This window comes from Neofelis nebulosa, chromosome X, assembly GCF_028018385.1.
Source record: "Neofelis nebulosa isolate mNeoNeb1 chromosome X, mNeoNeb1.pri, whole genome shotgun sequence".
NCBI classification, from domain to species: domain Eukaryota; kingdom Metazoa; phylum Chordata; class Mammalia; order Carnivora; family Felidae; genus Neofelis; species Neofelis nebulosa.
The window spans coordinates 91,930,268-91,945,220 of NC_080800.1; the positions used below are offsets into that span (position 1 = coordinate 91,930,268).

Consider the following 14,953-nt stretch of genomic DNA (forward strand, 5'->3'; position numbering starts at 1 on the left):
TTCTTCAAAAGATTGAAGAGGAAGAAACACAGAAAAACTCATTTTACAAAACCAGCATTATTCGGATACTAAAACAAGGAAACAACTCTACTAGAAATGAAAACTACAGGCCAATATACCTGATGAATATAGATGTAAAAATTCTCAATAAAATGCTAGCAAAATGATTTCAACATTATATTAAAAGGATCACTCACCATGGTCACGTGGGATTTATCCATGGAATACAAGGATGGTTCAATGTACAAAAACCAGTCATTGTGATACATCACATTAATAGAATGAAAGAAAAGAATTATATGATCATCTCAATAGATGCAGAAAAAACATTAGACAAAATTCAACATCCATTCATTATATAAACTCCTAACAAATTAGGCATAGAAGGAACATATCTTAACATTATAGAGACCATATATGGCAAGCCCACAGCTAATGTTACACTCCATGGTGAAAGGATGAAAGCCTTTCCTCTAAGCTCAGGAATAAGACAAGGGTGCCTACTCTCAATCCTATGTAACATACTACTGGAAGTCGTAGATAGATCAATCAGACAAGAAAGAAAATAAAAGGTATTAGAATTGGAAAATAAGAAATAAAATTGTCCCCATTTGCAGACAACATGGATTTATATATTGAAAATTTGAAAGACTCAAACTAAAAATACTGTGAGATCTAATCAATGAATTCAGTAAAGTTGCATGATAGAAAATTAATATACAAAAATTGATCCAATTTACAATAGCATCAAAAAATGAAAATAATATGGGTAAATATTGAGTAGTAGAATTACTGAATCATATGGAATTTCTATTTTAAATTTTCTGAGGAACCTCTGTTCTGTTTTCCACAGTGTCTATACCAATTTACATTTCCACCAGCAGTACATGAGGGTTACTTTTTTCTCCACATCCTTGCCAACACTTATTATTTCTTGTCTTTTTGATTCTAACCATTCCTACAAGTGTAAAGTGATACCTCATTTGGTTTTTATTTGCATTTCTCTGATGATGAGTGAGGTTGAACATCTTTCGATATGTCTGTTGGCCATCTATATGTCTTCTTTAGGAAAGTGTCTATTCAGGTCCTCTGCCCAGTTTTCATTTAGATTATTTGTGTGTTTTTGGTGTTGAGTTGTGTAAGTTCTTTATATGTTTTTGAATATTAATGCCTTACCAGATATATCATTTGCAAATATCTTCTCCTGTTCAGTAGGTTGCCTTTATGTTTTTTTGATAGTTTCCTTTGCTGTGCAAAAGATTTTTGTTTTGGTGTAGTCCCATTAGTTTATTTTGCTTTTGTTTCTGAGGAGACATATCTAGAAAAATGTTGCTAAGGCTGATATCAAGGAAATTACTGCCTGTTTTCCTCTAGGAGTTTTATGGTTTTATATCTTAGATCTAGGGTATTTACCTAGAGAAAACAAAGCCCTTAATCCAAAAAGATATATGAACCTCTATGTTTATTACAGCCTTATTTACAAAGGCCAAAATATGAAAGCAGCCCAAGTGTCCATTGATAGATGAATGGATAAAGCAGATGTGGTATAGTGGCTCAGTCAGTTAAGCATCTGCCTTAATTTCAGCTCAGGTCGTGATCTCACAGTTTGTGAGACAGATCCTCACATTGGGCTCTGGGCTGATAGCATGGAGCTTGCTTGGGACTCTCTCTGTCCCTCCTGTGCTCCTGCACTCACTCACTCACTCTCTCTCTCTCTCTCTCTCTCTCTCTGTCTCTCAAAATAATAAATAAATAAACATTAAAAAAGAAGATGTGGTATATATAAAAACAAGAAAATTACTTAGCTGTAAAAAATTAGATCTTGTGAAAGTAAAGGGATGGAAAAGCATTCATCATGCAAATAGATGTGCAAAGAAAGCCAGGGTACCAATATTTACATCAGACAAAATAGACTTTAAAACAAAGACTATAACAAGAGACAAAGAAGGACACTGTATAATCATTAAGGGGACAACCCAACAAGAAAATATAACAATGGTAAATATTTACACACCCAGCATAGAAGTACCCAAATACTTAAAGCAGTTATTAACAAACATAAAGGAAGTAACTGGTAGTAATACAATTATAGTGGGAGACTTTTAACATCCCACTAACATCAACAGATCATCCAAGCAGAAAATGAACAGAGAAACAGTGGCTTTGAATGACACATTGAACCAGATGGATTTGGCAGATATATTCAGAACATTCCATTCTAAAACAGTAGACTACACATTCTCTTCAAGTGCATATGGAACATTTTCTGGAGCAGATCACATATTAGGCCACAAAATAAGTCTCAACAAATTAAAAAAGATCAAAGTCATTTCAGGCATCTTTTCTGACACAACACCATCAAACTAGAAATCAACCACCAGAAAAAATCTGGAAAGAGCACAAATACATAGAAGTTAAATAATGTGCTGCTAAACAATGAATGGGTCAACGAAGAAATAAAAAAGGAAGTAAAAAATATATGGAGACAAAGGAAAACATCTTTGGGATGCAGCAAATGGTTCTAAAAAGGAAGTTTATAGCAATACAGGCCTACTTCAAAAAAAAAGAAAAATATCAAATAAACAACCTAACCTGATATGTAAAGGATCTTGAAAGAGTACAACAAACAAAACCCAAAACCAGTAGAAGGAAGAAAATAATAAACATTAGAGCAGAAACAAAATAGAAACTAAAAACCATATAACAGATCAACAAAACCAGGAACTGGGTCTTTGAACAAACAAAATTGATAAACCTTAGCCAGACTTATCAAAAAAAGAGAGTAGACACAGATAAACAAAATTGGAAATGAAAGAGGAGACATAACAACCCAAATCACAGAAATACAAAGGATTATAAGAGCATATTATGAAAAATTATACGCCAACAAATTGGACAACCTAGAAAAAATGGATAAATTTCTAGAAACATATAACCTCCTAAAATCGAACCAGGAAGAAATAGAAAACTTGAACAGAACAATTACCAGCTATGAAATTAAGTCAGTAATCAAAACACTCCCAACAAATGAAAGTCCAGGACCAGATGGCTTTACAGGAAAATTCTACCAAACATTTTAAGAAGAGTTAATACCTATTTTTCCCAAATTATTAGAAAAAATAGAAGAGGATGGAAAACTTCCGAATTCATTCTATGAGGCCCACATTTACCCCAATACTAAAATCAGATAAAGATACTACAAAAAAAAAGGGAACTACAGGCTAATATCTCTAATAAACATAGATGCAAAAATCCTCAGCAAAATACTAACAAACCAAATCCAATAATGCATTAAAAAAAATCATTCACCATGATCAAGTGGGATTTATTCCCAGGATGCGAAGTTGGTTCAATATTTGCAAATCAATCAATGTAATACATCACATCAACAAGAGAAAGGGTAAAAACCATATGATCATCTCAATAGATGCAGAAAAAGCATTTGACAAAGTACAGCATCCATTCATGATAAAAACCCTCAACAAAATAGGTATAAGAGAGGTCACGTATGAAACATACAAAGACCATATATAAAAAACCCATAGTTAACATCATACTCAATGGTGAAAAACTGAAAGCTTCCCCCTTAGATCAGGAGCAAGACAATGATGTCCACTCTCACCAATGTTATTCAGCATAGCACTGGAAGTCCTGATACAACAATCATGCAAGTAAAAGGAGTAAAAGGCATCCAAATTGGCAAGGAAGAAGTAAAACTTTCATTACTTGTAGATGACATGATACTATATATAGAAAACCCTAAGGACTCCAGCAAAAAAACTGCTAGAACTGATGAATGAATTGAGCAAGGTCACAGGATACAAAAATCAGTGTACAGAAATCTATTGCATTCTTATATATTAATAATGAAGAAACAGAAAGAGTATTTAAGAGAATAATCTGATTTACAATTGCAGCAAAAATAATAAAATACCTAGGAATAAACTTAACCAAGGAGGTGAAAATCCCGTACTCTGAAAACCACAAAACATTGGTGAAAGAAATTGAAGACAACACAAACAAATGGAAACATATCCCATGCTCATTAATTGGAAGAACAAATATTGTTAAAATTTCTATCCTACCCCCAAAAATCTACAGATTTAATGCAATCCCAATCTGAGTGCCAACAGCATTTTTCACAGAGCTAGAACAAATGATCCTGAAATTTGTACTGAAATAGCCAAAACAATCTTGAAAAAGAGAAAGGATGAGGGAGCATAAGGCAACCTGAGGACAAAGTACAAGCTAGCACCTCCCCTAGGTGGAATATGTGTGATATTCCTCAGACACTCCTGGCTACCCAAGAACAAAGGAAAGGGGTTTAAGTGCTTGCCATGGTGATGTGGGAAACTAAGGCAAATGAAAAATTAAATTCCCTTACTGCCTACAGCCCATTGACAAGTCCTTGAAACAGGCAGAATGACCTCCCTCTAGAAGCTCAGCTGCCTCAATGATAACACTTTGCTAGGGGCAAAAGGGAATCTTGGCTTAACATTATCCTGACCCCCCCACCCCAGGATCCTGTTAAGTCTACCTTAACATATAAAAATTCCTGTGGAAACTTACCTTATCTCAACTCCTCCAAGATACATGCTGGTGATCCTACTCCAAGATTGTGGCCCCCTGATATACATCTGAAGGGTTTCATGATTGAAATTTTGCTAAATGGTAATAAATGGCATTTTCCTAACAACACCTATCCCCTCAAGGTCCTGGGAACCTTGCTTCCAAAATACCTTGAGACTTACTCTATCCCTAACTCCCTCCCAACCTCAAGGTATATAATCAGTTACCCATCACAACCCCAGTGCAATTCTTTCTGCACATGGGTCCTGTCCCCATGCTTTAATAAAATCACCTTTTGCACCAAAGACGTCTTCAAGAATTCTTTCTTGGTTGTCAGCTACAGACCACCCCACCATCACCCGAAAATCCCATCAGAAACAAAACTGGAGGTATCACAAGCCCAGATTTCAAGTTATACTACAAAGCTATAGTAATCAAAACAGGAAGGTACTGGCATAAAAGTGGACACAGAACAATGGAACAGGATACAAAGCCTAGAAATAAACCCATGATTACATGTTCAATTAAATTTCAACAAAGGAGGCAGACATATGCAATGGGGGAAAAGTCTCTTTATCAAATGGTGTTGGGAAAACTGGAAAGCTAAGTGCAAAAGAATGAAACTGGACCACTTTCTTACACCATACACAAAAATAAACTAAAAATGGATTCAAGACCTAAATGTGAGACCTGGAACCATCAAAATTGTATAAGAGAACACAGGCAGTAATTTAGCTGACACTGGCCATAGCAATATTTTTCTAGCTATGTCTTATGAGGCAAGGGAAATAAAAACAAAAACAAACACATGGGACTACATCAAAGTAAAAAGCTCCTGCAAAGTGAAGCAAATAAAACTAATCAACAAAAATCAACAAAACTAAAAGTCAACCTACTGAATGGGAGAAGATATTTGGAAATGACATATCCATTAAAGGGTTAGTATCCGAAATATATAAAGAACTGATACAACTCGATAAGGTCCCAATAGTTCATTTTTACTTTTGTTTTCCTTGCCTACAGAGACATGTCAACTAAGAAATTGCTGTGGCCAAGGTCAAAAAGGTTGTTACATATTTTCTTCTCTAGGATTTTTTTGGCTTCCTGTCTTACATTTAGGTCTTTCATCCATTTTGATTTTATTTTTGTGTATGGTGTAAGAAAGTGGTCCAGGTTTGTTCTTCTGCATGTCACTGGCCAGTTTTCCCAACATCATTTGCTGAAGAGACTGTCCTTTTCCATTGGATATTCTTTCCTGCTTTGTCAAAGATTAGTTGGCTATACATTTGTGGGCCCATTTCTAGGTTTTCTATCTGTTCCATTGATCTGTGTGCCTGTTTTTGTGCCAGTACCATACTGTCTTGATGATTACAGTTTTGTAATACAGCTTAAGTCCGGAATTGTGATGCTTCCAGCTTTGGTTTTCTTTTTCAAGATTCTTTGCTATTTGGAGTCTTTTATGGCTCCATACAAATTTTAGAATTGTTTGTTCTAGCTCCATGAAGAATACTGGTGTTATTTTGATAGGGATTGCATTGAATGTATAGATTGCTTTGGGTCGTAGTGACATTTTAACAATATTTGTTCTTCCATTTCTTGAGTGTGGAATGTTTTTCCATGTCTTTGTGTCTTCTTCAATTTCTTTCATAAGCTTTCTAAAGTTTTCCGTGTACATATCTTTTACCTCTTTGGTTAGGTTTATTCCTAGGCATTTTATGGTTTTCAGTGCAATTGTAAATGTGATTGATTCCTTGATTTCTCTTTCTGCTGCTTCATTATTGGTGTATAGAAATGCAACCGATTTCTGTACATTGGTTTTATATCCTGAGACTTTGCTGAATTAATGTGTCAGTTCTAGCAGGGTTTTTTTGGTGGAGTTTTTTTGGTTTTCCACATAGAGTATCATGTCATCTGCGAAGAGTGAAAGTTTGACTTCCTCCTTGCCTATTTGGATGCCTTTTACTTTTGTTGTCTGATTGCTGAAGCTAGGACTTCCAACACTATATTGAATAACAGTGGTGAGAGTGGACATCCTTGTCGTGTTCCTGACCTTAGAGGGAAAGCTCTCAGGTTTTCTCCATTGAAAATGCTATTAGCTGTGGGTCTTCTGTATATGGCCTTTATGATCTTGAGGTATGTTCCTTCTATCCCTACTTTCTTGAGGGTTTTAATTAAGAAAGATGCTGTCTTTTGTCAAATGCTTTTTCTGCATCTATTGAGAGGATCATGTGGTTCTTATACTTTGTTTTATTAATGTGATGTTTCACATTGATATAATTGATAAAAATATGGAATATTATTTATCCGTAAGAAGAAGGAAATCTTGCCATTTACAACAACATGGATGAAGCTAGAAAGTATTATGCTAAGTGAAATAAGCCCACTCAGAGAACGACAAATACCTTATGATTTCACTCATAAGGAACTTAAGAAATAAAACAAACTAACAAAGGAAAATAAAAGGAGACAAACCAAGAAACAGACTCATAACTATAGAAAACAAACTAATGGTTATCAGAGGGGTGGTGAGTGGTGGGATAGGTGAAAAAGGTGATTTAAAGAGTACACATATCATGACAAAAAATAAAGGAGAGATGTACAGAATTAAAAAAATTATATCTTGCCATTTGCAACAACATAGATGGTCATAGAGAGTATTATGGTAAGTGAAATAAGTCAGACAGAGAAAGACAAATACCAAATCATTTCACTTATATGTCGAGTCTAAAAAACATGAATAAACAATCAAAAAGCAGAAACAAACCCACAAACACAAAGAACAAACTTATGGTGGCTAGAGAGGAGAGGGCTGGGCATGGGAAAATGGGTGAAGGGGAGTGGAAGAAAGAAGTTTTTAGTTATGGAATGAATAAGTCAGGGGAATAAAAGGCACAGCATAGAGAATATAGTCAATGGTATTGTAATAGTGTTGAATGGTGACAGATGGTAGTTACATTTGTGGTGAGTATAGCATAGTGAACAGATTTGTCAAATAGCTATGTTGTATACCTGAGACTAATGTAACATTGTATGTCAACTATACTTCAATGAAAAATAAACAATCAAAATACTTAGAAAAGATTTATCTAAGGATATGAAAGACCTTTTGCTGAAAACAAGACACTGATGAAATAAATTGAAGAAGACACAATACATGGAAAGGCATCCTGTGTTTATGGATTGGAAGAATTAATATTTTAAAAATGTCAATACTACCAAAAGCCATCTGTATATTCAATACAATCCATATCAAGATTCCAATGGCATTTTTTTACAGAAGTATGAAAAAACACTCCTAAGAATTATTTAGAACCACAAAAGACTCCGAATAGCCGAAGAAATCCTGAGAAACAACAAAGCAGGAGGCATCACACTCCCTGATTTCAAGCTACACAATATAGATATGGTCATTAAATAGTATGGTACTGGCATAAAAATAGACAAATAGACCAATAGAACAGAATTGGAAGCCTAGAAATAAACTTAAGCATATACAGTCAACTAATATTTGACAAAAGACCCAAGAATACTCAATGGAGAAGAGTGTCTTTATTAAATAGTGCTGAGATAATTGGATATTCACATGTAAAAAAATGAAACTGGTCCGATATCTTATACCACTCACAAAAATCAACTCAAAATAGATTAATGACTTAAATGTAAGACCTGAAACCATGAAATTCCTGGAAGAAAATATAGGAATTATGTCATGTTGTTTTTTGACCTTCCGAGGTAGAGGAGAAACATGTTAAAGAAAGAGTGGAGGAAATATTGTTTTTCCTTGTGTAACAGCACTTATAGGGTAAAGAAAAGTCTGTCATTTGTTATTTTATTTGAGTCTCATAGAGCCCGTGTCAGGAGGCAGGACAAGGGTTAGTACATTCGAATTCCCATGTGAATAAAAAAATCAAAATAGGTCAATTGTCTTCCTTAAGGTCCACGGTTAGTAACAGGCCTAGGACTAGAACCCAAATGTGCTTCTTATTTTGTTTGTCACCTCCAACACATATATCCTTTGTTTATTCTCTGTCCTGCTCTGTGCCTTGAGGGTTTAACTCTAGCAGAACATATAACCTACATCTTTTGCTAGCTGTTTTCCAGTTGAGATCAGCCAATGGGAGTTTCCTGCAGAATACTGAATGATAGGAAGAGATAAAGCTCACTACATTACTTCTCTGCTTTTTCTCAGCTTTGGGGCCATTTCCTTAGTGCCATAACCCTAGCTTCTGCCAGGTAGCTACTTTTCACTATTTCCTCTTCTTATTCCTTCACCTTTAGGAGTGGCAACGGGGTCCTGGTGTTGCTAAGTCTCTGGGTGCTTCACTAACCCTTTGTTTATTCCTTTTATTAGAATCTCTTGGAACATCTGGGGTCAATTCTGTTTCCTGCTGAGACCTTGACTGATACAGTATGCCTTGTCGACTCAACATCTACTGCTTTTCCCAACCACCTTCTGCCTCAGAAATGTTGGAGCAGGGATTACAATTGTTTTCCAAAGCAATGTTCGTCTTCTCTAAAGTTGATAGAAGTGGACACAGAAACTGAATACGCATAAGAAAAAATGCTGTTGAACTGCTTCATCCGATCTTAGAACCAGTTTTGCCAGGAAACCTTTTTTTAAATTGCGGTAAAATACATATAACATAAAATTTACCATCTTAACCATTTTTAGGTATACAGTTCAGTAGTGTTACGTGCATTCACAATGCTGAAACTCTGTACCCATTAAACAACTCCCATTCTACCCACCCAGCCCCCGGAAACCATCATTCTACTTTCTCTCTCCATGAATTTGAGATACCTACCCTAAGTACCTCATAGAAGTGAAATCATACCGTATATGTCCTTATCGTCTGGCTCATATCACTTAGCATAATGTCCTCAAGGTTCTCCTACGTTGTAGTATGTGTCAGAATTTCCTTCCTTTTTTAAGATAAATAATATTCCATTGGATATATATATCACATTTTGTTTCCCCATCCCTCTGTTAATGAACATTTGGGTTGTTTCCACCTTTTGGCTCTTATGAATAATGCCGTTATAAACATGGATGAACAAATTTCTCTTTGATACCCTGCTTTCAATCCCATTGGGTATATACCTAAAAGTGGAATTGCCAGGTCACGTGGTAATTTTATTTTTAATTTTTAGAAGAACCTAATATTTTTTTCCATAGTGGTTGCACAATTTTCAAATCCTACCAACGGTGCACAAGGATACCAATTTCTCCACATTCTCTCTAACATTTGTTATTCATTTATTTTTTTGATAGGAGCCATCCTGTGGCTTTAATTAGCATTTATCCAACAATTAGTCACATTGAGCATCTTTTCATGTGTTTGTTGACAATTTGTATATTTTTAGAAAATTGTCTATTCAAGTTCTTAGCACATTTTTTAATTGAACTGTTTATTTTTTGTTATTGAGTTATAGTTCCTTATTCTGTATATTAATCCCTTATCAGAGATATGATTTATAAATATTTTCTTCCATTCTGCAGGTTGCCTTTTTACTGTGTTCATTGTGCATTTGATGCACACAAATTTGAAATTTTGGCGTCCAATGTATTTTATTTAATTATTTATTTTACTTTTGTTGCCTGTGCTTTTGGTGCCAAATCCATGTCATGAAGTTTTTCACGTTTCCTTCTAGGGCTCTATAGTTTTAGTGCTTACATTTATGTCTTTGATCCATTTTGAGTTAATTTTTGTATGTATCGTGAAGTAAGGTTCGGGCTTAAATTTGTTACATGTTGATAACCAGTTTTCCCAGTATCACTTGTTAAAAAGACTGTCCTTTCCCCATCGAGTGGTCTTGACAGCCTTGTGAAAAATCATTTGAGCATATATATGGTTTCTTTCTGGGCTCTTAGTCTATTCAGTTTGTTTGTGTCTGTCTTTACGTGCCAGGGAACATTTATGGAGAGCTCCGAATAATTTTATTTTGTATAGTAGTGGTTCCCCTCACCCACTGAAGTATGGTGCTGTGAGGTAGGGTAGTAGTAACACAGGGGAGGAATCAGACGGAAATATCAGGCAATGTTAAGAAAACCTGTCGGCAAATGGTAACATTAACATTAGTGTACCCAAGTAGGAAGCAGTCTAACTGGAGAAATGGAAACACTTTACAAATGAGCTCACTCATGAGTACAAATCCCGCAGTGGTTCAATTCCAGAAGCTGACATTTAAAACAGCTTTGGGAACTTGGTTTGAGTTTTCCTGTAGGAAGAAGGTATATATGGTGCCTTCTTTCTTTTCTTTTTTTTTTTTTAATTTTTTTTTCAACGTTTTTTATTTATTTTTGGGACAGAGAGAGACAGAGCATGAACGGAGGAGGGGCAGAGAGAGAGGGAGACACGGAATCGGAAACAGGCTCCAGGCTCCGAGCCATCGGCCCAGAGCCTGACGCGGGGCTCGAACTCACGGATCGCGAGATCATGACCTGGCTGAAGTCGGACGCTTAACCGACTGCGCCACCCAGGCGCCCCATATGGTGCCTTCTTTCTAAAGCCAAATCATAAAAGACTATTTAGCCCAGAATATGTTTGGAATAGTGGCTATTGGTAATAAAAAAATATGGTAGGCTGGAATACCAACTTATTCTTTGAAGGACAATGAGTGGAGGTTGTAATTTGTTTGACGTATTTTAGAAGCTAGCCCTGAAGTAAAAACAAACTGAGTTTGAGAATCAAAGAGGAGAATGGTGAAGACTTGGAGAATCTGAAGGGAGCAGAGTAGTAGGGGAAGGATTTTGAGGTCAGATAATCTAAGTCTGCTACTTTCTGATTGTATGACTTAGATTCTTTGAGCTTCAGTTTCCTCATCTATAAAATGGTGATCACAGTACTTATATTTTCAAGACTGTAGTGAGGATTAATGAAATTCTGTATGCTTAGCACCTGTCACAGCACCTACTATAGGAAGTGCTTAGCAAATGCTGTTCACTTACATTTAAAGGGCTTTAGAGGTTAATGACACTAGTTCTGATGCTGGTATATCAATAGCACCAAACCTACAATCTGGTATTTAAAGTTAATAGAGGAATGAGTAGCTGGAGCTATACGGGGGAATGGTAGTGAGTTTTTTTCTGGTATGACAGATCAAGAGCTGGCCTGGGCAGGAGATACAGGAAGAGGGTGGAAGAAAGTGTGTGTGTACATGAAACGATTTGCTGGTGTGATTAACTAAGTGGAGGAAAATGGGGAGCGTTGCAAGGGCATATCTTCCTTGGTGTTGGAGAAAGGATATGGCACCAGGTATTGGTTCTCCCATATATGAGAGTACTTAATGTACTTAAAACTCTTTTTAAGTAACTCATTAGCTTAGATGTGTCAAATGAGCTCACACATATCTAACTTACATGTATAATAGTTGTAGTCATTATAGTTTTACACAAATCTTAATAAAGCAGACCTGGCGGGGCACCTAGGGGGCTCAGTCAGTTAAGCGTCTGACTCTGGATTTCAGCTCAGGTCATGATTTCACTATTGTGAGATTGAGCCCTGCGTCGGGCTCTGTGCGGACAGGGCAAGGCTGCTTGAGATTCTCTCTCTCGGTCTCTCTCTGCTCCTCTCCTGCTCTTGCTCACACACTCTCTCTCAAAATAAATAAATAAACTAAAAAAAGCAGCCCTGGACATAGGTGGATACTTGCACTTAAAAAGGATGATAGGTTCCACATTCTTCAAATTTGGTCTTTTTCTTCATTTATTGGAATGTTCAACTGATCTAAACTGGGTGAGGTTTGACTGTGGTACAAAACTACCAACAGCTTGAAGTGCTGTAGGACTATGAAGTAATTAGGGTAGGGTAGGGTAGAAGAATATGGGAAATTCCTTCTGGAGGCAATGTGTTCTGAGCTGAGCCTTGAAGGGAGTGATGAAGAGAGGTGAGCTGTCAAGAGACAGAAACGTCATATGTTAAATAATAATAGAGGGACAAGGTTTGTTGTGGTTGAAGGGCTCAAGAAACTTGGCACGCCAAGACGAAGTGGTTAAGGTGAGGGTACTGGAGGCTGGGCTAAGATGCTTGGACTTAGCTGGGTAGGTAATAGGGAGCCACTATGCCATACTACAATAGGCAGTGACAGGATGTGAGTAAAGTACTCTTTAACCATGATTATGGCTATGGTGTACTTTGGCGGTTCCCAAACCTGGCTTAAAAAATACAGATGCCAATACAGGTGGCATCCCCAAAGATTCTGATTCGGGGGGTGGGTAATGAGAGAGGTGGACATAGGGAATTAATGGTGGCATGTGACAGAGGTGAGGACCATGGCCAGAACTAGGGATCAGAACCCCGAAACCTAACTCAAAGTCTATGAACACGACCACCTGCTCTTTTCTGAAAGTTCTCATATTGTTTCCTCGTCCTGGGATGCCTTTTCTCTCAATCTTCTTCTCTCAATCTGCCTATTATTCAAGGCCCAGCTCAGATGTAGCCTTCCCTGAGAAGCCCTATGAGGTCCATGACTCTCTTCCAACTGCTATGATCTCTCCTGTGATTACTTTGGGAGAGCATACAAGAAAACCATCGTTGCAGATCATGAATAGTAAGGGAAGCGTTTGAAGGGCAGGATGGAAGGTACAGAACAAGGAAAGGTTTATGATGTCATCCTCACTCTTTCACTTACTCTCCACATTATTGAAATCCATTGCAGTTTGTGTGTGCCTGCTTATTTGGAATTACAGATTATACTGTCTAGTTTTAAGTAACCCAGTCCTCACACAATGAGAAAGCAGTTTAAAATTCTTCCTGCAAATCAACCAGGGATTGTGGAGACACATAGTATAAGCACAAGAGAACAATAAGAAAATGGCGGGGCTAATGCCATTCTGTCCTAGAAGGTTCTAATCCTGGAATGAGCTCATTGTCAGCCACATTACCAAATAAAAACAGGATAATCTAATTAACAAACTATTATAAAGTGGGCTCCAAAAATTTTCCAAAAGTCTCTGTGAGGTATCTTTTTGGGGGGTGGTGGTGGTGGTGGTGGGTTTACAGCCGTTAAAACCAAAAATTGAAATTACTGAATTTAGAACTGGAACTTCAGGTTGTTAAATAATAAAGGATTAAACTAACATTAAAAAATGAAGTTCATCGGGCTCTGTGCTGACAGCTTAGTGCCTGGAGCCTGCTTCAAATTCTGTGTCTCCCACTCTCTCTGCTCCTCTCCTGCTCATGCTCTGTCTCCCTCTCTCTCCTTCAAAAATAAATAAAAACATTAAAAAAATAACATAAAATGAAGTTAATTAAATCACATGACTCTCTCTAAAGATATTATTTTAATATTAACTATTTCAGTGAAAACAAAAAGGATTTGGAGCTGTTAATATGTCTATAAAGTATTTTAAAATACAGTTAATTTCATCTTACATGAAATCAAAATATGGTTAAATTGCATACTTTTAAATTTCTTTTTTGTGTTTGTTTTATGATGTACACAATGTTAGTACATATATTACATTATAAAATTATATATAGTTTCTTTTCTTAGTAGCAGAGTTAGAAATCAAGAAAACTGCATATTTGCAATGAGGAGGAAGGGGAAAGGGTACTACGCACTGAAAGTGCTTTTTCTATTCCGAGACACAGAAGGAACAGCCAACAAATTAAGCCTATTTTAAGACTGGGATTTTAATATTTTAAGATTGGGGTTAAAAGAATATTATGCAGGAGGGTAGGGCAGGGAGTAGCACTGATACCTGCAAGAGGTGGGAGCCACGGATATAAGGCTGCTGCTAACCCATTTTGTGCCTGTGTATAAGTTAGAAAAAGGTACAACTTCCCTAAAGTAGATTCAGCCTCACACCAGGGTCCATAGCTTGGTAAGTCTGTGAACTGGCTCAAGCTGAACCCCCATTTATTCCCATCACTCTTGTGCAGTGTGTAACCCCAACAACTATATACAGTGGCCCTGCATGAGAATACTTAATAAATGGCATATCCACTTAAAAAGCCTCCCCAAATGACTCTGACGACCAGCCAGAGTTATAAACTATTGGTCTATATAATACCGTGTTTACTTATTTATTCCATAAACTCCGTAGAATTCTTAAGAGAAATGCACTTTAGAAACTGGTCTATAATTCTGACATCTCACTAAACTTGCCTTCCCATCAATGAGTTTGATGTAAGCAATGTCTGTAACCAGTGATCTAGCTAGGGGACCCTGGGTCAATTACTTTCTCTCTCTGAACTTCATTTTCTTCAGTTATAAAATGAAAAGAGTTGAACTAGATGATCTGGAAGGTCCTTTCCAGACACAGTGCCGTATGTTTAATGCATTTTACTGCTTAGCGATGTATGAAAATTCTCTGCCAGGCAGCATGTGCAGCTACATTTTATTGGCTGGTTTTGGCTCGTTTTCCTGAGAGGGTTGAAGG

At 36.7% G+C, this 14,953-nt stretch overlaps 1 protein-coding gene across 1 annotated transcript in view; it reads right to left on the reverse strand.

Moving 5' to 3' along the window:
- TRPC5 (transient receptor potential cation channel subfamily C member 5) overlaps positions 1-14,953 on the reverse strand; it is a 269,192-nt gene that overhangs the window by 225,130 nt on the left and 29,109 nt on the right. The gene's annotated exons all lie outside the window — the stretch shown is intronic.